The 23,446-nt window shown below is 35.9% G+C and overlaps 10 non-coding genes across 10 annotated transcripts; all 10 read left to right on the forward strand.

Moving 5' to 3' along the window:
- The first annotated feature begins 607 nt into the window (after window positions 1-607).
- TRNAI-UAU (transfer RNA isoleucine (anticodon UAU)) lies at window positions 608-689 on the forward strand. The gene is given in 2 exon segments: window positions 608-645; window positions 654-689. It is a non-coding gene; the product is annotated as a tRNA-Ile (tRNA).
- A 2,612-nt stretch (window positions 690-3,301) lies between these two features.
- TRNAI-UAU (transfer RNA isoleucine (anticodon UAU)) lies at window positions 3,302-3,394 on the forward strand. The gene is given in 2 exon segments: window positions 3,302-3,339; window positions 3,359-3,394. It is a non-coding gene; the product is annotated as a tRNA-Ile (tRNA).
- A 3,516-nt stretch (window positions 3,395-6,910) lies between these two features.
- On the forward strand, window positions 6,911-7,003 carry TRNAI-UAU (transfer RNA isoleucine (anticodon UAU)). Its single transcript is given in 2 exon segments — window positions 6,911-6,948; window positions 6,968-7,003. It is a non-coding gene; the product is annotated as a tRNA-Ile (tRNA).
- A 3,524-nt stretch (window positions 7,004-10,527) lies between these two features.
- Window positions 10,528-10,620, forward strand: TRNAI-AAU (transfer RNA isoleucine (anticodon AAU)). Its single transcript is given in 2 exon segments — window positions 10,528-10,565; window positions 10,585-10,620. It is a non-coding gene; the product is annotated as a tRNA-Ile (tRNA).
- A 2,591-nt stretch (window positions 10,621-13,211) lies between these two features.
- TRNAI-AAU (transfer RNA isoleucine (anticodon AAU)) lies at window positions 13,212-13,304 on the forward strand. Its single transcript is given in 2 exon segments — window positions 13,212-13,249; window positions 13,269-13,304. It is a non-coding gene; the product is annotated as a tRNA-Ile (tRNA).
- Window positions 13,305-18,584: 5,280 nt separating this feature from the next.
- On the forward strand, window positions 18,585-18,677 carry TRNAI-UAU (transfer RNA isoleucine (anticodon UAU)). The gene is given in 2 exon segments: window positions 18,585-18,622; window positions 18,642-18,677. It is a non-coding gene; the product is annotated as a tRNA-Ile (tRNA).
- An 817-nt stretch (window positions 18,678-19,494) lies between these two features.
- Window positions 19,495-19,587, forward strand: TRNAI-UAU (transfer RNA isoleucine (anticodon UAU)). Its single transcript is given in 2 exon segments — window positions 19,495-19,532; window positions 19,552-19,587. It is a non-coding gene; the product is annotated as a tRNA-Ile (tRNA).
- Window positions 19,588-21,296: 1,709 nt separating this feature from the next.
- On the forward strand, window positions 21,297-21,389 carry TRNAI-UAU (transfer RNA isoleucine (anticodon UAU)). Its single transcript is given in 2 exon segments — window positions 21,297-21,334; window positions 21,354-21,389. It is a non-coding gene; the product is annotated as a tRNA-Ile (tRNA).
- Window positions 21,390-22,201: 812 nt separating this feature from the next.
- On the forward strand, window positions 22,202-22,294 carry TRNAI-UAU (transfer RNA isoleucine (anticodon UAU)). The gene is given in 2 exon segments: window positions 22,202-22,239; window positions 22,259-22,294. It is a non-coding gene; the product is annotated as a tRNA-Ile (tRNA).
- An 811-nt stretch (window positions 22,295-23,105) lies between these two features.
- On the forward strand, window positions 23,106-23,198 carry TRNAI-UAU (transfer RNA isoleucine (anticodon UAU)). Its single transcript is given in 2 exon segments — window positions 23,106-23,143; window positions 23,163-23,198. It is a non-coding gene; the product is annotated as a tRNA-Ile (tRNA).
- The last annotated feature ends 248 nt before the right edge of the window (window positions 23,199-23,446 follow it).

Genomic DNA, 23,446 nt, shown 5'->3' on the forward strand with positions numbered 1-23,446 from the left:
GAAAAGATTAACATACTGTTGGTAAAGCAGTTGCATCAAATTGATTTTCTGCAATATACTGTAGCATGATAATCCATACTGACAGCTCTGGATAGTACCAGCACATTTCTTGCTGGACTTGGTAATGCAAAGAACACAGTAAACAGCTTCACTGTTTCCTCAAAAATAAATAATTGACTATTAAAAACCTAACAGTCTTAAATAAGAACATCAGTAAGCACCACTGGCATAATGGATAAGTCCCTGCCCTCCTAAGCCAGGGGGTCCAAGTCCTATATGGGGTGGAAGTCATTACAGCAAGTGTCTCATCACTAGAGTTTATATTTTATCCTTGCTTCAACTGTAAAACAGTCTTGCAGTGTTTAGCTTGTAAAAAATGACCACAGAAGCTAAAATATGACATTAATTATGATAACATTGTTGTTGTTGTTGTTTTTTAAACGTTTTCTATCACAGTGGACAGCTTATTCAAGTGCCATCTGGCATGCATGTTCCTTTGTTGCTCATCATTCATCATCAAAAATGATTTTCTTTTTCAATTCTTATGACTATACTGATTGTATTGAATAAAATCCATATCTAGCATAACCAATTAATGCTGCAAAGTGCTCCAGTGGCGCAATTGGTCAGCGCACGGTGCTTATAAGACAGCAATGCCGAGGTTGTGAGTTCAAGCCTCACCTGGAGCAGCTTTGTATAATGTTTTTTTTTCCTTTTTTTATGTCATTAGTCATTGATTATAAACTGCTACCTTAATATTTAATATGATATTACAAAGGATGGAAGAAAGAATGAAAAAACACAAACATGATTGTGCATTTAAGTTGTCAGCACACATATGCTTTGGTTCAAATGCACTGCGTATCTTCCTTCAGTCAGCCAACAAAACAGCAATGGAAAAGATTAACATACTGTTGGTAAAGCAGTTGCATCAAATTGATTTTCTGCAATATAGCATGATAATCCATACTGACAGCTCTGGATAGTACCAGCACATTTCTTGCTGGACTTGGTAATGCAAAGAACACAGTAAACAGCTTCACTTTTTCCTCAAAAATAAATAATTGACTATTAAAAACCTAACAGTCTTAAATAAGAACATCAGTAAGCACCACTGGCATAATGGATAAGTCACCGCCCTCCTAAGCCAGGGGGTCCAAGTCCCATATGGGGTGGAAGTAATTACAGCAAGTGTCTCATCACTAGAGTTGATATTTTATCCTTGCTTCAACTGTAAAACAGTCTTGCAGTGTTTAGCTTGTAAAAAATGACCACAGAAGCTAAAATATGACATTAATTATGATAACATTGTTGTTGTTGTTTTTTAAACCTTTTCTATCACCGTAGACAGCTTATTCAAGTGCCATCTGGCATGCATGTTCCTTTGTTGCTCATCATTCATCACCAAAAATGATTTTCTATTTCAATTCTTATGACTGTACTGATTGTATTGAATAAAATCCACATCTAGCATAACCAATGAATGCTGCAAAGTGCTCCAGTGGCGCAATTGGTCAGCGCGCGGTACTAATAAGACAGTATCAGTTGAGCAATGCCGAGGTTGTGAGTCCAGGCCTTACCTGGAGCATATTTGTATACTGTTTTTTTTTTCCTTTTCTTATGTCATTAGTCATTGATTATAAACTGCTACCTTAATATTTAATATGATATTACAAAGGATGGAAGAAAGAAAGAAAAAACACAAACATGATTGTGCATTTAAGTTGTCAGCACACATCTGCTTTTGTTCAAATGCACTGCATATCTTCCTTCAGTCAGCCAACAAAACAGCAATGGAAAAGATTAACATACTGTTGGTAAAGCAGTTGCATCAAATTGATTTTCTGCAATATAGCATGATAATCCATACTGACAGCTCTGGATAGTACCAGCACATTCCTTGCTGGACTTGGTAATGCAAAGAACACAGTAAACAGCTTCACTTTTTTTCAAAAATAAATAATTGACTATTAAAAACCTATCAGTCTTAAATAAGGACATCAGTAAGCACCACTGGCATAATGGATAAGGCACTGTTCTCCTAAGCCAGTGGTTGTGGGTTTAAGTCCCGTCTGAGTTGGAAGTCATTACAGCAAGTGTCTCATCACTAGAGTTGATGTTTTTTCCTTGCTTCAACTGTAAAACAGTCTTGCAGTGTTTAGCTTGTAAAAAATGACCACAGAATCTAAAATATGACATTAATTATGATAACATTGTTGTTGTTGTTTTTTAAACCTTTTCTATCACCGTGGACAGCTTATTCAAGTGCCATCTGGCATGCATGTTCCTTTGTTGCTCATCATTCATCACCAAAAATGATTTTCTTTTTCAATTCTTATGACTGTACTGATTGTATTGAATAAAATCCACATCTAGCATAACCAATTAATGCTGCAAAGTGCTCCAGTGACACAATTGGTCAGCGCACGGTACTTATAAGACAGTATCTGTTGAGCAATGCCGAGGTTGTGAGTTCAAGCCTCACCTGGAGAATCTTTGTATACTGTTTTTTTTTCCTTTTCTTATGTCATTAGTCATTGATTATAAACTGCTACCTTAATATTAATATGATATTACAAAGGATGGAAGAAAGAAAGAGAAAACACAAACATGATTGTGCATTTAAGTTGTCAGCACACATCTGCTTTGGTTCAAATGCACTGCATATCTTCCTTCAGTAGGCCAACAAAACAGCAATGGAAAAGATTAACATACTGTTGGTAAAGCAGTTGCATCAAATTGATTTTCTGCAATATAGCATAATAATCCATACTGACAGCTCTGGATAGTACCAGCACATTTCTTGCTGGACTTGGTAATGCAAAGAACACAGTAAACAGCTTCACTTTTTCCTCAAAAATAAATAATTGACTATTAAAAACCTAACAGTCTTAAATAAGTACATCAGTAAGCACCACTGGCATAATGGATAAGTCCCTGCCCTCCTAAGCCAGGGGGTCCAAGTCCTATATGGGGTGGAAGTCATTACAGCAAGTGTCTCATCACTAGAGTTTATATTTTATCCTTGCTTCAACTGTAAAACAGTCTTGCAGTGTTTAGCTTGTAAAAAATGACCACAGAAGCTAAAATATGACATTAATTATGATAACATTGTTGTTGTTGTTGTTTTTTAAACCTTTTCTATCACAGTGGACAGCTTATTCAAGTGCCATCTGGCATGCATGTTCCTTTGTTGCTCATCATTCATCACCAAAAATGATTTTCTTTTTCAATTCTTATGACTGTACTGATTGTATTGAATAAAATCCATATCTAGCATAACCAATTAATGCTGCAAAGTGCTCCAGTGGCGCAATTGGTCAGCGCACGGTGCTTATAAGACAGTATCTGTTGAGCAATGCCGAGGTTGTGAGTTCAAGCCTCACCTGGAGCAGCTTTGTATAATGTTTTTTTTTCCTTTTTTTATGTCATTAGTCATTGATTATAAACTGCTACCTTAATATTTAATATGATATTACAAAGGATGGAAGAAAGAAAGAAAAAACACAAACATGATTGTGCATTTAAGTTGTCAGCACACATATGCTTTGGTTCAAATGCACTGCGTATCTTCCTTCAGTCAGCCAACAAAACAGCAATGGAAAAGATTAACATACTGTTGGTAAAGCAGTTGCATCAAATTGATTTTCTGCAATATAGCATGATAATCCATACTGACAGCTCTGGATAGTACCAGCACATTTCTTGCTGGACTTGGTAATGCAAAGAACACAGTAAACAGCTTCACTTTTTCCTCAAAAATAAATAATTGACTATTAAAAACCTAACAGTCTTAAATAAGAACATCAGTAAGCACCACTGGCATAATGGATAAGTCACCGCCCTCCTAAGCCAGGGGGTCCAAGTCCCATATGGGGTGGAAGTAATTACAGCAAGTGTCTCATCACTAGAGTTGATATTTTATCCTTGCTTCAACTGTAAAACAGTCTTGCAGTGTTTAGCTTGTAAAAAATGACCACAGAAGCTAAAATATGACATTAATTATGATAACATTGTTGTTGTTGTTTTTTAAACCTTTTCTATCACCGTAGACAGCTTATTCAAGTGCCATCTGGCATGCATGTTCCTTTGTTGCTCATCATTCATCACCAAAAATGATTTTCTTTTTCAATTCTTATGACTGTACTGATTGTATTGAATAAAATCCACATCTAGCATAACCAATGAATGCTGCAAAGTGCTCCAGTGGCGCAATTGGTCAGCGCGCGGTACTAATAAGACAGTATCAGTTGAGCAATGCCGAGGTTGTGAGTCCAGGCCTTACCTGGAGCATATTTGTATACTGTTTTTTTTTCCTTTTCTTATGTCATTAGTCATTGATTATAAACTGCTACCTTAATATTTAATATGATATTACAAAGGATGGAAGAAAGAAAGAAAAAACACAAACATGATTGTGCATTTAAGTTGTCAGCACACATCTGCTTTTGTTCAAATGCACTGCATATCTTCCTTCAGTCAGCCAACAAAACAGCAATGGAAAAGATTAACATACTGTTGGTAAAGCAGTTGCATCAAATTGATTTTCTGCAATATAGCATGATAATCCATACTGACAGCTCTGGATAGTACCAGCACATTCCTTGCTGGACTTGGTAATGCAAAGAACACAGTAAACAGCTTCACTTTTTTTCAAAAATAAATAATTGACTATTAAAAACCTATCAGTCTTAAATAAGGACATCAGTAAGCACCACTGGCATAATGGATAAGGCACTGTTCTCCTAAGCCAGTGGTTGTGGGTTTAAGTCCCATCTGAGTTGGAAGTCATTACAGCAGTGTCTCATCACTAGAGTTGATATTTTATCCTTGCTTCAACTGTAAAACAGTCTTGCAGTGTTTAGCTTGTAAAAAATGACCACAGAAGCTAAAATATGACATTAATTATGATAACATTGTTGTTGTTGTTGTTGTTGTTGTTTTTTAAACCTTTTTTATCACCGTGGACAGCTTATTCAAGTGCCATCTGGCATGCATGTTCCTTTGTTGCTCATCATTCATCACAAAAAATGATTTTCTTTTTAGATTCTTATGACTGTACTGATTGTATTGAATAAAATCCACATCTAGCATAACCAATCAATGCTGCAAAGTGCTCCAGTGGTGCAATTGGTCAGCGTGCGGTACTTATAAGACAGTATCTGTTGAGCAATGCCGAGGTTGGGAGTTCAAGCCTCACCTGGAGCATCTTTGTATACTGTTTTTTTTTCTTTTCTTATGTCATTAGTCATTGATTATAAACTGCTACCTTAATATTTAATATGATATTACAAAGGAGGGAAGAAATAAAGAAAAAACACAAACATGATTGTGCACTTAAGTTGTCAGCACACATCTGCATATCTTCCTTCAGTCAGCCAACAAAACAGCAATGGTAAAGATTAACATACTGTTGGTAAAGCAGTTGCATCAAATTGATTTTCTGCAATATAGCATGATAATCCATACTGACAGCTCTGGTTAGTACCAGCACATTTCTTGCTGGACTTGGTAATGCAAAGAACACAGTAAACAGCTTCACTTTTTCCTCAAAAATAAATAATTGACTATTAAAATCCTAACAGTCTTAAATAAGAACATCAGTAAGCACCACTGGCATAATGGATAAGTCACTGCCCTCCTAAGCCAGGGGGTCCAAGTCCCATATGGGGTGGAAGTCATTACAGCAAGTGTCTCATCACTAGAGTTGATATTTTATCCTTGCTTCAACTGTAAAACAGTCTTGCAGTGTTTAGCTTGTAAAAAATGACCACAGAAGCTAAAATATGACATTAATTATGATAACATTGTTGTTGTTGTTGTTGTTGTTGTTTTTTAAACCTTTTCTATCACCGTGGACAGCTTATTCAAGTGCCATCTGGCATGCATGTTCCTTTGTTGCTCATCATTCATCACCAAAAATGATTTTCTTTTTCAATTCTTATGACTGTACTGATTGTATTGAATAAAATCCACATCTAGCATAACCAATGAATGCTGCAAAGTGCTCCAGTGGCGCAATTGGTCAGCACGCGGTACTTATAAGACAGTATCTGTTGAGCAATGCCGAGGTTGTGAGTTCATGCCTCACCTGGAGTATCTTTGTCTACTGTTTTTTTTTCTTTTCTTATGTCATTAGTCATTGATTATAAACTGCTACCTTAATATTTAATATGATATTACAAAGGATGGAAGAAAGAAAGAAAAAACACAAACATGATTGTGCATTTAAGTTGACAGCACACATCTGCTTTGGTTCAAATGCACTGCATATCTTCCTTCAGTCAGCCAACAAAACAGCAATGGAAAAGATTAACATACTGTTGGTAAAGCAGTTGCATCAAATTGATTTTCTGCAATATAGCATGATAATCCATACTGACAGCTCTGGATAGTACTAGCACATTTCTTGCTGGACTTGGTAATGCAAAGAACACAGTAAACAGCTTCACTTTTTCCTCAAAAATAAATAATTGACTATTAAAAACCTAACAGTCTTAAATAAGAACATCAGTAAGCACCACTGGCATAATGGATAAGTCACTGCCCTCCTAAGCCAGGGGGTCCAAGTTTTATATGGGGTGGAAGTCATTACAGCAAGTGTCTCATCACTAGAGTTGATATTTTATCCTTGCTTCAACTGTAAAATAGTCTTGCAGTGTTTAGCTTGTAAAAAATGACCACAGAAGCTAAAATATGACATTAATTATGATAACATTGTTGTTGTTGTTGTTGTTTTTTAAACCTTTTCTATCACCGTGGACAGCTTATTCAAGTGCCATCTGGCATGCATGTTACTCTGTTGCTCATCATTCATCACCAAAAATGATTTTCTTTTTCAATTCTTATGACTGTACTGATTGTATTGAATAAAATCCACATCTAGCATAACCAATTAATGCTGCAAAGTGCTCCAGTGGCGCAATTGATCAGCGCACGGTACTTATAAGACAGTATCTGTTGAGCAATGCCGAGGTTGTGAGTTCAAGCCTCACCTGGAGCATCTTTGTATACTGTTTTTTTTCCTTTTCTTATGTCATTAGTCATTGATTATAAACTGCTACCTTAATATTTAATATGATATTACAAAGGATGGAAGAAAGAATGAAAAAACACAAACATGATTGTGCATTTAAGTTGTCAGCACACATCTGCTTTGGTTCAAATGCACTGCATATCTTCCTTTAGTCAGCCAACAAAACAGCAATGGAAAAGATTAACATACTGTTGGTAAAGCAGTTGCATCAAATTGATTTTCTGCAATATAGCATAATAATCCATACTGACAGCTCTGGATAGTACCAGCACATTTCTTGCTGGACTTGGTAATGCAAAGAACACAGTAAACAGCTTCACTTTTTTTCAAAAATAAATAATTGACTATTAAAAACCTATCAGTCTTAAATAAGGACATCAGTAAGCACCACTGGCATAATGGACAATGCACTGTTCTCCTAAGCCAGTGGTTGTGGGTTTAAGTCCCGTCTGAGTTGGAAGTCATTACAGCAAGTGTCTCATCACTAGAGTTGATATTTTATCCTTGCTTCAACTGTAAAACAGTCTTGCAGTGATTAGCTTGTAAAAAATGACCACAGAAGCTAAAATATGACATTAATTATGATAACATTGTTGTTGTTGTTGTTGTTGTTGTTGTTGTTGTTGTTTTTTAAACCTTTTTTATCACCGTGACAGCTTATTCAAGTGCCATCTGGCATGCATGTTCCTTTGTTGCTCATCATTCATCACAAAAAATGATTTTCTTTTTAGATTCTTATGACTGTACTGATTGTATTGAATAAAATCCACATCTAGCATAACCAATCAATGCTGCAAAGTGCTCCAGTGGTGCAATTGGTCAGCGTGCGGTACTTATAAGTCAGTATCTGTTGAGCAATGCTGAGGTTGGGAGTTCAAGCCTCACCTGGAGCATCTTTGTATACTGTTTTTTTTTCTTTTCTTATGTCATTAGTCATTGATTATAAACTGCTACCTTAATATTTAATATGATATTACAAAGGAGGGAAGAAAGAAAGAAAAAACACAAACATGATTGTGCACTTAAGTTGTCAGCGCACATCTGCATATCTTCCTTCAGTCAGCCAACAAAACAGCAATGGTAAAGATTAACATACTGTTGGTAAAGCAGTTGCATCAAATTGATTTTCTGCAATATAGCATGATAATCCATACTGACAGCTCTGGATAGTACCAGCACATTTCTTGCTGGACTTGGTAATGCAAAGAACACAGTAAACAGCTTCACTTTTTCCTCAAAAATAAATAATTGACTATTAAAATCCTAACAGTCTTAAATAAGAACATCAGTAAGCACCACTGGCATAATGGATAAGTCACTGCCCTCCTAAGCCAGGGGGTCCAAGTCCCATATGGGGTGGAAGTCATTACAGCAAGTGTCTCATCACTAGAGTTGATATTTTATCCTTGCTTCAACTGTAAAACAGTCTTGCAGTGTTTAGCTTGTAAAAAATGACCACAGAAGCTAAAATATGACATTAATTATGATAACATTGTTGTTGTTGTTGTTGTTGTTGTTTTTTAAACCTTTTCTATCACCGTGTACAGCTTATTCAAGTGCCATCTGGCATGCATGTTCCTTTGTTGCTCATCATTCATCACCAAAAATGATTTTCTTTTTCAATTCTTATGACTGTACTGATTGTATTGAATAAAATCCACATCTAGCATAACCAATTAATGCTGCAAAGTGCTCCAGTGGCGCAATTGGTCAGCACGCGGTACTTATAAGACAGTATCTGTTGAGCAATGCTGAGGTTGTGAGTTCATGCCTCACCTGGAGCATCTTTGTATACTGCTTTTTTTTCTTTTCTTATGTCATTAGTCATTGATTATAAACTGCTACCTTAATATTTAATATGATATTACAAAGGATGGAAGAAAGAAAGAAAAAACACAAACATGATTGTGCATTTAAGTTGACAGCACACATCTGCTTTGGTTCAAATGCACTGCATATCTTCCTTCAGTCAGCCAACAAAACAGCAATGGAAAAGATTAACATACTGTTGGTAAAGAAGTTGCATCAAATTGATTTTCTGCAATATAGCATGATAATCCATACTGACAGCTCTGGATAGTACCAGCACATTTCTTGCTGGACTTGGTAATGCAAAGAACACAGTTAACAGCTTCACTTTTTCCTCAAAAATAAATAATTGACTATTAAAAACCTAACAGTCTTAAATAAGAACATCAGTAAGCACCACTGGCATAATGGATAAGTCACTGACCTCCTAAGCCAGGGGGTCCAAGTTTTATATGGGGTGGAAGTCATTACAGCAAGTGTCTCATCACTAGAGTTGATATTTTATCCTTGCTTCAACTGTAAAATAGTCTTGCAGTGTTTAGCTTGTAAAAAATGACCACAGAAGCTAAAATATGACATTAATTATGATAACATTGTTGTTGTTGTTTTTTAAACCTTTTCTATCACCGTGGACAGCTTATTCAAGTGCCATCTGGCATGCATGTTCCTCTGTTGCTCATCATTCATCACCAAAAATGATTTTCTTTTTCAATTCTTATGACTGTACTGATTGTATTGAATAAAATCCACATCTAGCATAACCAATAAATGCTGCAAAGTGCTCCAGTGGCGCAATTTATCAGCGCACGGTACTTATAAGACAGTATCTGTTGAGCAATGCCGAGGTTGTGAGTTCAAGCCTCACCTGGAGCATCTTTGTATACTGTTTTTTTTCCTTTTCTTATGTCATTAGTCATTGATTAAAAACTGCTACCTTAATATTTAATATGATATTACAAAGGATGGAAGAAAGAATGAAAAAACACAAACATGATTGTGCATTTAAGTTGTCAGCACACATCTGCTTTGGTTCAAATGCACTGCATATCTTCCTTCAGTCAGCCAACAAAACAGCAATGGAAAAGATTAACATACTGTTGGTAAAGAAGTTGCATCAAATTGATTTTCTGCAATATAGCATGATAATCCATACTGACAGCTCTGGATAGTACCAGCACATTTCTTGCTGGACTTGGTAATGCAAAGAACACAGTAAACAGCTTCACTTTTTCCTCAAAAATAAATAATTGACTATTAAAAACCTAACAGTCTTAAAAAAGAACATCAGTAAGCACCACTGGCATAATGGATAAGTCACTGCCCTCCTAAGCCAGGGGGTCCAAGTCCCATATGGGGTGGAAGTCATTACAGCAAGTGTCTCATCACTAGAGTTGATATTTTATCCTTGCTTCAACTGTAAAACAGTCTTGCAGTGTTTAGCTTGTAAAAAAATGACCACAGAAGCTAAAATATGACATTAATTATGATAACATTGTTGTTGTTCTTGTTTTTTAAACCTTTTCTATCACCGTGGACAGCTTATTCAAGTGCCATCTGGCATGCATGTTCCTTTGTTGCTCATCATTCATCACCAAAAATGATTTTCTTTTTCAATTCTTATGACTGTACTGATTGTATTGAATAAAATCCACATCTAGCATAACCAATTAATGCTGCAAAGTGCTCCAGTGGCGCAATTGGTCAGCGCGCGGTACTAATAAGACAGTATCTGTTGAGCAATGCCGAGGTTGTGAGTTCAAGCCTCACCTGGAGCATCTTTGTATATTGTTTTTTTTCCTTTTCTTATGTCATTAGTCATTGATTATAAACTGCTACCTTAATATTTAATATGATATTACAAAGGATGGAAGAAAGAAAGAAAAAACACAAACATGATTGTGCATTTAAGTTGTCAGCACACATCTGCATATCTTCCTTCAGTCAGCCAACAAAACAGCAATGGAAAAGATTTACATACTGTTGGTAAAGCAGTTGCATGAAATTGATTTTCTGCAATATAGCATGATAATCCATACTGACAGCTCTGGATAGTACCAGCACATTTCTTGCTGGACTTGGTAATGCAAAGAACACAGTAAACAGCTTCACTTTTTTCTCAAAAAATAAATAATTGACTTTTAAAACTAACAGTCTTAAATAAGAACATCAGTAAGCACCACTGGCATAATGGGTAAGGCACTGTTCTCCTATGCCAGTGGTTGTGGGTTTAAGTCCCGTCTGAGTTGGAATTCATTACAGTAAGTGTCTCATCACTAGAGTTGATATTTTATCCTTGCTTCAACTGTAAAACAGTCTTTTAGCTTGTAAAAGTGTTTAGCTTGTAAAAAATGACCACAGAAGCTAAAATATGACATTAATTATGATAACATTGTTGTTGTTGTTGTTTTTTAAACCTTTTCTATCACCGTGGACAGCTTATTCAAGTGCCATCTTGCATGCATGTTCCTTTGTTGCTCATCATTCATCACCAAAAATGATTTTCTTTTTCAATTCTTATGACTGTACTGATTGTATTGAATAAAATCCACATCTAGCATAACCAATGAATGCTGCAAAGTGCTCCAGTGGCGCAATTGATCAGCGCACGATACTTATAAGACAGTATCTGTTGAGCAATGCCGAGGTTGTGAGTTCAAGCCTCACCTGGAGCATCTTTGTATACTGTTTTTTTTTCCTTTTCTTATGTCATTAATCATTGATTATAAACTGCTACCTTAATATTTAATATGATATTACAAAGGATGGAAGAAAGAATGAAAAAACACAAACATGATTGTGCATTTAAGTTGTCAGCACACATCTGCATATCTTCCTTCAGTCAGCCAACAAAACAGCAATGGAAAAGATTAACATACTGTTGGTAAAGCAGTTGCATCAAATTGATTTTCTGCAATATAGCATGATAATCCATACTGACAGCTCTGGATAGTACCAGCACATTTCTTGCTGGACTTGGTAATGCAAAGAACACAGTAAACAGCTTCACTTTTTTTCAAAAATAAATAATTGACTATTAAAAACGTATCAGTCTTAAATAAGGACATCAGTAAGCACCACTGGCATAATGGATAAGGCACTGTTCTCCTAAGCCAGTGGTTGTGGGTTTAAGTCCCGTCTGAGTTGGAAGTCATTACAGCAAGTGTCTCATCACTAGAGTTGATATTTTATCCTTGCTTCAACTGTAAAACAGTCTTGCAGTGTTTAGCTTGTAAAAAATGACCACAGAATCTAAAATATGACATTAATTATGATAACATTGTTGTTGTTGTTTTTTAAACCTTTTCTATCACCGTGGACAGCTTATTCAAGTGCCATCTGGCATGCATGTTCCTTTGTTGCTCATCATTCATCACCAAAAATGATTTTCTTTTTCAATTCTTATGACTGTACTGATTGTATTGAATAAAATCCACATCTAGCATAACCAATTAATGCTACAAAGTGCTCCAGTGACACAATTGGTCAGCGCGCGGTACTTATAAGACAGTATCTGTTGAGCAATGCCGAGGTTGTGAGTTCAAGCCTCACCTGGAGCATCTTTGTATACTGTTTTTTTTTCCTTTTCTTATGTCATTAGTCATTGATTATAAACTGCTACCTTAATATTAATATGATATTACAAAGGATGGAAGAAAGAAAGAGAAAACACAAACATGATTCTGCATTTAAGTTGTCAGCACACATCTGCTTTGGTTCAAATGCACTGCATATCTTCCTTCAGTCAGCCAACAAAACAGCAATGGAAAAGATTAACATACTGTTGGTAAAGCAGTTGCATCAAATTGATTTTCTGCAATATAGCATGATAATCCATACTGACAGCTCTGGATAGTACCAGCACATTTCTTGCTGGACTTGGTAATGCAAAGAACACAGTAAACAGCTTCACTTTTTCCTCAAAAATAAATAATTGACTATTAAAAACCTAACAGTCTTAAATAAGAACATCAGTAAGCACCACTGGCATAATGGATAAGTCACTGCCCTCCTAAGCCAGGGGGTCCAAGTCCTATATGGGGTGGAAGTCATTACAGCAAGTGTCTCATCACTAGAGTTGATATTTTATCCTTGCTTCAACTGTAAAACAGTCTTGCAGTGTTTAGCTTGTAAAAAAATGACCACAGAAGCTAAAATATGACATTAATTATGATAACATTGTTGTTGTTCTTGTTTTTTAAACCTTTTCTATCACCGTGGACAGCTTATTCAAGTGCCATCTGGCATGCATGTTCCTTTGTTGCTCATCATTCATCACCAAAAATGATTTTCTTTTTCAATTCTTATGACTGTACTGATTGTATTGAATAAAATCCACATCTAGCATAACCAATTAATGCTGCAAAGTGCTCCAGTGGCGCAATTGGTCAGCGCGCGGTACTAATAAGACAGTATCTGTTGAGCAATGCCGAGGTTGTGAGTTCAAGCCTCACCTGGAGCATCTTTGTATATTGTTTTTTTTCCTTTTCTTATGTCATTAGTCATTGATTATAAACTGCTACCTTAATATTTAATATGATATTACAAAGGATGGAAGAAAGAAAGAAAAAACACAAACATGATTGTGCATTTAAGTTGTCAGCACACATCTGCTTTGGTTCAAATGCACTGCATATCTTCCTTCAGTCAGCCAACAAAACAGCAATGGAAAAGATTAACATACTGTTGGTAAAGCAGTTGCATCAAATTGATTTTCTGCAATATAGCATGATAATCCATACTGACAGCTCTGGATAGTACCAGCACATTTTTTGCTGGACTTGGTAATGCAAAGAATACAGTAAACAGCTTCACTTTTTCCTCAAAAATAAATAATTGACTATTAAAAACCTAACAGTCTTAAATAAGAACATCAGTAAGCACCACTGGCATAATGGATAAGTCACTGCCCTCCTAAGCCAGGGGGTCCAAGTCCCATATGGGGTGGAAGTAATTACAGCAAGTGTCTCATCACTAGAGTTGATATGTTATCCTTGCTTCAACTGTAAAACAGTCTTGCAGTGTTTAGCTTGTAAAAAATGACCACAGAAGCTAAAATATGACATTAATTATGATAACATTGTTGTTGTTGTTTTTTAAACCTTTTCTATCACCGTGGACAGCTTATTTAAGTGCCATCTGGCATGCATGTTCCTTTGTTGCTCATCATTCATCACCAAAAATGATTTTCTTTTTCAATTCTTATGACTGTACTGATTGTATTGAATAAAATCCACATCTAGCATAACCAACTAATGCTGCAAAGTGCTCCAGTGGTGCAATTGGTCAGTGCGCGATACTAATAAGACAGTATTTGTTGAGCAATGCCGAGGTTGTGAGTTCAAGCCTCACCTGGAGCATCTTTGTATACTGTTTTTTTTCCTTTTTTTATGTCATTAGTCATTGATTATAAACTGCTACCTTAATATTTAATATGATATTACAAAGGTTGGAAGAAAGAAAGAAAAAACACAAACATGATTGTGCATTTAAGTTGTCAGCACACATCTGCTTTGGTTCAAATGCACTGCATATCTTCCTTCAGTCAGCCAACAAAACAGCAATGGAAAAGATTAACATACTGTTGGTAAAGCAGTTGCATCAAATTGATTTTCTGCAATATAGCATGATAATCCATACTGACAGCTCTGGATAGTACCAGCACATTTCTTGCTGGACTTGGTAATGCAAAGAACACAGTAAACAGCTTCACTTTTTCCTCAAAAAATAAATAATTGACTATTAAAAACCTAACAGTCTTAAATAAGAACATCAGTAAGCACCACTGGCATAATGGATAAGGCACTGTTCTCCTAAGCCAGTGGTTGTGGGTTTAAGTCCCGTCTGAGTTGGAAGTCATTACAGCAAGTGTCTCATCACTAGAGTTGATATTTTATCCTTGCTTCAACTGTAAAACAGTCTTGCAGTGTTTAGCTTGTAAAAAATGACCACAGAAGCTAAAATATGACATTAATTATGATACCATTGTTGTTGTTGTTTTTTAAACCTTTTCTATCACCGTGGACAGCTTATTCAAGTGCCATCTGGCATGCATGTTCCTTTGTTGCTCATCATTCATCACCAAAAATGATTTTCTTTTTCAATTCTTATGACTGTACTGATTGTATTGAATAAAATCCACATCTAGCATAACCAACTAATGCTGCAAAGTGCTCCAGTGGTGCAATTGGTCAGTGCGCGATACTAATAAGACAGTATTTGCTGAGCAATGCCGAGGTTGTGAGTTCAAGCCTCACGTGGAGCATCTTTGTATACTGTTTTTTTTCCTTTTTTTATGTCATTAGTCATTGATTATAAACTGCTACCTTAATATTAATATGATATTACAAAGGTTGGAAGAAAGAAAGAAAAAACACAAACATGATTGTGCATTTAAGTTGTCAGCACACATCTGCTTTGGTTCAAATGCACTGCATATCTTCCTTCAGTCAGCCAACAAAACAGCAATGGAAAAGATTAACATACTGTTGGTAAAGCAGTTGCATCAAATTGATTTTCTGCAATATAGCATGATAATCCATACTGACAGCTCTGGATAGTACCAGCACATTTCTTGCTGGACTTGGTAATGCAAAGAACACAGTAAACAGCTTCACTTTTTCCTCAAAAATAAATAATTGACTATTAAAAACCTAACAGTCTTAAATAAGAACATCAGTAAGCACCACTGGCATAATGGATAAGTCACTGCCCTCCTAAGCCAGGGGGTCCAAGTTCCATATGGGGTGGAAGTCATTACAGCAAGTGTCTCATCACTAGAGTTGATATTTTATCCTTACTTCAACTGTAAAACAGTCTTGCAGTGTTTAGCTTGTAAAAAATGACCACAGAAGCTAAAATATGACATTAATTATGATAACATTGTTGTTGTTGTTTTGTAAACCTTTTTTATCACCGTGGACAGCTTATTCAAGTGCCATCTGGCATGCATGTTCCTTTGTTGCTCATCATTCATCACCAAAAATGATTTTCTTTTTAGATTCTTATGACTGTACTGATTGTATTGAATAAAATCCACATCTAGCATAACCAATCAATGCTGCAAAGTGCTCCAGTGGTGCAATTGGTCAGCGTGCGGTACTTATAAAACAGTATCTGTTGAGCAATTCTGAGGTTGGGAGTTCAAGCCTCACCTGGAGCATCTTTGTATACTGTTTTTTTTTTCTTTTCTTATGTCGTTAGTCATTGATTGTAAACTGCTACCTTAATATTTAATATGATATTACAAAGGAGGGAAGAAAGAAAGAAAAAACACAAACATGATTGTGCATTTAAGTTGTCAGCACACATCTGCATATCTTCCTTCAGTCAGCCAACAAAACAGCAATGGAAAAGATTTACATACTGTTGGTAAAGCAGTTGCATGAAATTGATTTTCTGCAATATAGCATGATAATCCATACTGACAGCTCTGGATAGTACCAGCACATTTCTTGCTGGACTTGGTAATGCAAAGAACACAGTAAACAGCTTCACTTTTTTCTCAAAAAATAAATAATTGACTTTTAAAACTAACAGTCTTAAATAAGAACATCAGTAAGCACCACTGGCATAATGGGTAAGGCACTGTTCTCCTAAGCCAGTGGTTGTGGGTTTAAGTCCCGTCTGAGTTGGAAGTCATTACAGTAAGTGTCTCATCACTAGAGTTGATATTTTATCCTTGCTTCAACTGTAAAACAGTCTTGCAGTGTTTAGCTTGTAAAAAATGACCACAGAAGCTAAAATATGACATTAATTATGATAACATTGTTGTTGTTGTTTTTTAAACCTTTTCTATCACCGTGGACAGCTTATTCAAGTGCCATCTGGCATGCATGTTCCTTTGTTGCTCATCATTCATCACCAAAAATGATTTTCTTTTTCAATTCTTATGACTGTACTGATTGTATTGAATAAAATCCACATCTAGCATAACCAATCAATGCTGCAAAGTGCTCCAGTGGCGCAATTGATCAGCGCACGATACTTATAACACAGTATCTGTTGAGCAATGCCGAGGTTGTGAGTTCAAGCCTCACCTGGAGCATCTTTGTATACTGTTTTTTTTTCCTTTTCTTATGTCATTAATCATTGATTATAAACTGCTACCTTAATATTTAATATGATATTACAAAGGATGGAAGAAAGAATGAAAAAACACAAACATGATTGTGCATTTAAGTTGTCAGCACAAATCTGCATATCTTCCTTCAGTCAGCCAACAAAACAGCAATGGAAAAGATTAACATACTGTTGGTAAAGCAGTTGCATCAAATTGATTTTCTGCAATATAGCATGATAATCCATACTGACAGCTCTGGATAGTACCAGCACATTTCTTGCTGGACTTGGTAATGCAAAGAACACAGTAAACAGCTTCACTTTTTTTCAAAAATAAATAATTGACTATTAAAAACGTATCAGTCTTAAATAAGGACATCAGTAAGCACCACTGGCATAATGGATAAGGCACTGTTCTCCTAAGCCAGTGGTTGTGGGTTTAAGTCCCGTCTGAGTTGGAAGTCATTACAGCAAGTGTCTCATCACTAGAGTTGATATTTTATCCTTGCTTCAACTGTAAAACAGTCTTGCAGTGTTTAGCTTGTAAAAAATGACCACAGAATCTAAAATATGACATTAATTATGATAACATTGTTGTTGTTGTTTTTTAAACCTTTTCTATCACCGTGGACAGCTTATTCAAGTGCCATCTGGCATGCATGTTCCTTTGTTGCTCATCATTCATCACCAAAAATGATTTTCTTTTTCAATTCTTATGACTGTACTGATTGTATTGAATAAAATCCACATCTAGCATAACCAATTAATGCTACAAAGTGCTCCAGTGACACAATTGGTCAGCGTGCGGTACTTATAAGACAGTATCTGTTGAGCAATGCCGAGGTTGTGAGTTCAAGCCTCACCTGGAGCATCTTTGTATACAGTTTTTTTTCCTTTTCTTATGTCATTAGTCATTGATTATAAACTGCTACCTTAATATTAATATGATATTACAAAGGATGGAAGAAAGAAAGAGAAAACACAAACATGATTCTGCATTTAAGTTGTCAGCACACATCTGCTTTGGTTCAAATGCACTGCATATCTTCCTTCAGTCAGCCAACAAAACAGCAATGGAAAAGATTAACATACTGTTGGTAAAGCAGTTGCATCAAATTGATTTTCTGCAATATAGCATGATAATCCATACTGACAGCTCTGGATAGTACCAGCACATTTCTTGCTGGACTTGGTAATGCAAAGAACACAGTAAACAGCTTCACTTTTTCCTCAAAAATAAATAATTGACTATTAAAAACCTAACAGTCTTAAATAAGAACATCAGTAAGCACCACTGGCATAATGGATAAGTCACTGCCCTCCTAAGCCAGGGGGTCCAAGTCCTATATGGGGTGGAAGTCATTACAGCAAGTATCTCATCACTAGAGTTGATATTTTATCCTTGCTTCAACTGTAAAACAGTCTTGCAGTGTTTAGCTTGTAAAAAATGACCACAGAAGCTAAAATATGACATTAATTATGATAACATTGTTGTTGTTGTTGTTGTTTTTTAAACCTTTTATATCACCGTGGACAGCTTATTCAAGTGCCATCTGGCATGCATGTTCCTTTGTTGCTCATCATTCATCACCAAAAATGATTTTCTTTTTCAATTCTTATGACTGTACTGATTGTATTGAATAAAATCCACATCTAGCATAACCAATTAATGCTGCAAAGTGCTCCAGTGGCGCAATTGGTCAGCGCGCGGTACTTATAAGACAGTATCTGTTGAGCAATGCCGAGGTTGTGAGTTCAAGCCTCACCTGGAGCAGCTTTGTATAATGATTTTTTTCTTTTTTTTTATGTCATTAGTCATTGATTATAAACTGCTACCTTAATATTTAATATGATATTACAAAGGATGGAAGAAAGAAAGAAAAAACACAAACATGATTGTGCATTTAATTTGTCAGCACACATATGCTTTGGTTCAAATGCACTGCATATCTTCCTTCAGTCAGCCAACAAAACAGCAATGGAAAAGATTAACATACTGTTGGTAAAGCAGTTGCATCAAATTGATTTTCTGCAATATACTGTAGCATGATAATCCATACTGACAGCTCTGGATAGTACCAGCTTATTTCTTGCTGGACTTGGTAATGCAAAGAACACAGTAAACAGCTTCACTGTTTCCTCAAAAATAAATAATTGACTATTAAAAACCTAACAGTCTTAAATAAGAACATCAGTAAGCACCACTGGCATAATGGATAAGTCCCTGCCCTCCTAAGCCAGGGGGTCCAAGTCCTATATGGGGTGGAAGTCATTACAGCAAGTGTCTCATCACTAGAGTTGATATTTTATCCTTGCTTCAACTGTAAAACAGTCTTGCAGTGTTTAGCTTGTAAAAAATGACCACAGAAGCTAAAATATGACATTAATTATGATAACATTGTTGTTGTTGTTGTTGTTTTTTAAACCTTTTCTATCACAGTGGACAGCTTATTCAAGTGCCATCTGGCATGCATGTTCCTTTGTTGCTCATCATTCATCACCAAAAATGATTTTCTTTTTCAATTCTTATGACTGTACTGATTGTATTGAATAAAATCCATATCTAGCATAACCAATTAAGGCTGCAAAGTGCTCCAGTGGCGCAATTGGTCAGCGCACGGTACTTATAAGACAGTATCTGTTGAGCAATGCCGAGGTTGTGAGTTCAAGCCTCACCTGGAGCAGCTTTGTATAATGTTTTTTTTTCCTTTTTTTATGTCATTAGTCATTGATTATAAACTGCTACCTTAATATTTAATATGATATTACAAAGGATGGAAGAAAGAAAGAAAAAACACAAACATGATTGTGCATTTAAGTTGTCAGCACACATATGCTTTGGTTCAAATGCACTGCATATCTTCCTTCAGTCAGCCAACAAAACAGCAATGGAAAAGATTAACATACTGTTGGTAAAGCAGTTGCATCAAATTGATTTTCTGCAATATAGCATGATAATCCATACTGACAGCTCTGGATAGTACCAGCACATTTCTTGCTGGACTTGGTAATGCAAAGAACACAGTAAACAGCTTCACTTTTTCCTCAAAAATAAATAATTGACTATTAAAAACCTAACAGTCTTAAATAAGAACATCAGTAAGCACCACTGGCATAATGGATAAGTCACCGCCCTCCTAAGCCAGGGGGTCCAAGTCCCATATGGGGTGGAAGTCATTACAGCAAGTGTCTCATCACTAGAGTTGATATTTTATCCTTGCTTCAACTGTAAAACAGTCTTGCAGTGTTTAGCTTGTAAAAAATGACCACAGAAGCTAAAATATGACATTAATTATGATAACATTGTTGTTGTTGTTTTTTAAACCTTTTCTATCACCGTAGACAGCTTATTCAAGTGCCATCTGGCATGCATGTTCCTTTGTTGCTTATCATTCATCACCAAAAATGATTTTCTTTTTCAATTCTTATGACTGTACTGATTGTATTGAATAAAATCCACATCTAGCATAACCAATGAATGCTGCAAAGTGCTCCAGTGGCGCAATTGGTCAGCGCGCGGTACTAATAAGACAGTATCAGTTGAGCAATGCCGAGGTTGTGAGTCCAGGCCTTACCTGGAGCATTTTTGTATACTGTTTTTTTTTCCTTTTCTTATGTCATTAGTCATTGATTATAAACTGCTACCTTAATATTTAATATGATATTACAAAGGATGGAAGAAAGAAAGAAAAAACACAAACATGATTGTGCATTTAAGTTGTCAGCACACATCTGCTTTGGTTCAAATGCACTGCATATCTTCCTTCAGTCAGCCAACAAAACAGCAATGGAAAATATTAACATACTGTTGGTAAAGCAGTTGCATCAAATTGATTTTCTGCAATATAGCATGATAATCCATACTGACAGCTCTGGATAGTACCAGCACATTCCTTGCTGGACTTGGTAATGCAAAGTACACAGTAAACAGCTTCACTTTTATTCAAAAATAAATAATTGACTATTAAAAACCTATCAGTCTTAAATAAGGACATCAGTAAGCACCACTGGCATAATGGATAAGGCACTGTTCTCCTAAGCCAGTGGTTGTGGGTTTAAGTCCCATCTGAGTTGGAAGTCATTACAGCAGTGTCTCATCACTAGAGTTGATATTTTATCCTTGCTTCAACTGTAAAACAGTCTTGCAGTGTTTAGCTTGTAAAAAATGACCGCAGAAGCTAAAATATTACATTAATTATGATAACATTGTTGTTGTTGTTTTTTAAACCTTTTCTATCACCGTGGACAGCTTATTCAAGTGCCATCTGGCATGCATGTTCCTTTGTTGCTCATCATTCATCACCAAAAATGATTTTCTTTTTCAATTCTTATGACTGTACTGATTGTATTGAATAAAATCCACATCTAGCATAACCAATTAGTGCTGCAAAGTGCTCCAGTGGCGCAATTGGTCAGCACGTGGTACTTATAAGACAGTATCTGTTGAGCAATGCCGAGGTTGTGAGTTCAAGCCTCACCTGGAGCATCTTTGTATACTGTTTTTTTTTCCTTTTCTTATGTCATTAGTCATTGATTATAAACTGCTACCTTAATATTTAATATGATATTACAAAGGATGGAAGAAGTAAAGAAAAAACACAAACATGATTGTGCATTTAAGTTGTCAGCACACATCTGCTTTGGTTCAAATGCACTGCATATCTTCCTTCAGTCAGCCAACAAAACAGCAATGGAAAAGATTAACATACTGTTGGTAAAGCAGTTGCATCAAATTGATTTTCTGCAATATAGCATGATAATCCATACTGACAGCTCTGGATAGTACCAGCACATTTCTTGCTGGACTTGGTAATGCAAAGAACACAGTAAACAGCTTCACTTTTTCCTCAAAAATAAATAATTGACTATTAAAAACCTAACAGTCTTAAATAAGAACATCAGTAAGCACCACTGGCATAATGGGTAAGGCACTTTTCTCCTAAGCCAGTGGTTGTGGGTTTAAGTCCCGTCTGAGTTGGAAGTCATTACAGCAAGTGTCTCATCACTAGAGTTGATATTTTATCCTTGCTTCAACTGTAAAACAGTCTTGCAGTGTTTAGCTTGTAAAAAATGACCACAGAAGCTAAAATATTACATTAATTATGATAACATTGTTGTTGTTGTTTTTTAAACCTTTTCTATCACAGTGGACAGCTTATTCAAGTGCCATCTGGCATGCATGTTCCTTTGTTGCTCTTCATTCATCACCAAAAATGATTTTCTTTTTCAATTCTTATGACTGTACTGATTGTATTGAATAAAATCCACATCTAGCATAACCAATTAATGCTGCAAAGTGCTCCAGTGGCGCAATTGGTCAGCGCACGGTACTTATAAGACAGTATCTGTTCAGCAATGCTGAGGTTGTGAGTTCAAGCCTCACCTGGAGCATCTTTGTATACTGTTTTTTTTCCTTTTCTTGTGTCATTAGTCATTGATTATAAACTGCTACCTTAATATTTAATATGATATTACAAAGGATGGAAGAAAGAATGAAAAAACACAAACATGATTGTGCATTTAAGTTGTCAGCACACATCTGCTTTGGTTCAAATGCACTGCATATCTTCCTTCAGTCAGCCAATAAATCAGCAATGGAAAAGATTAACATACTGTTGGTAAAGCAGTTGAATCAAATTGATTTTCTGCAATATAGCATGATAATCCATACTGACAGCTCTGGATAGTACCAGCACATTTCTTGCTGGACTTGGTAATGCAAAGAACACAGTAAACAGCTTCCCTTTTTCCTCAAAAATAAATAATTGACTATTAAAAACCTAACAGTCTTAAATAAGAACATCAGTAAGCACCACTGGCATAATGGATAAGTCACTGCCCTCCTAAGCCAGGGGGTCCAAGTCCTATATTGGGTGGAAGTCATTACAGCAAGTGTCTCATCACTAGAGTTGATATTTTATCCTTGCTTCAACTGTAAAACAGTCTTGCAGTGTTTAGCTTGTAAAAAATGACCACAGAAGCTAAAATATGACATTAATTATGATAACATTGTTGTTGTTGTTGTTGTTTTTTAAACCTTTTCTATCACAGTGGACAGCTTATTCAAGTGCCATCTGGCATGCATGTTCCTTTGTTGCTCATCATTCATCACCAAAAATGATATTTTTTTTCAATTCTTATGACTGTACTGATTGTATTGAATAAAATCCACATCTAGCATAACCAATTAATGCTGCAAAGTGCTCCAGTGGCGCAATTGGTCAGCGCGCGGTACTTATAAGACAGTATTTGTTGAGCAATGCCGAGGTTGTGAGTTCAAGCCTCACGTGGAGCACTTTGTATAATGTTTTTTTTTTCCTTTTTTTTATGTCATTAGTCATTGATTATAAACTGCTACCTTAATATTTAATATGATATTACAAAGGATGGAAGAAAGAAAGAAAAAACACAAACATGAGTGTGCATTTAAGTTGTCAGCACACATATGCTTTGGTTCAAATGCACTGCATATCTTCCTTCAGTCAGCCAACAAAACAGCAATGGAAAAGATTAACATACTGTTGGTAAAGCAGTTGCATCAAA

This window comes from Pseudophryne corroboree, unplaced genomic scaffold (assembly GCF_028390025.1).
Source record: "Pseudophryne corroboree isolate aPseCor3 unplaced genomic scaffold, aPseCor3.hap2 scaffold_1472, whole genome shotgun sequence".
Classification (NCBI taxonomy): domain Eukaryota; kingdom Metazoa; phylum Chordata; class Amphibia; order Anura; family Myobatrachidae; genus Pseudophryne; species Pseudophryne corroboree.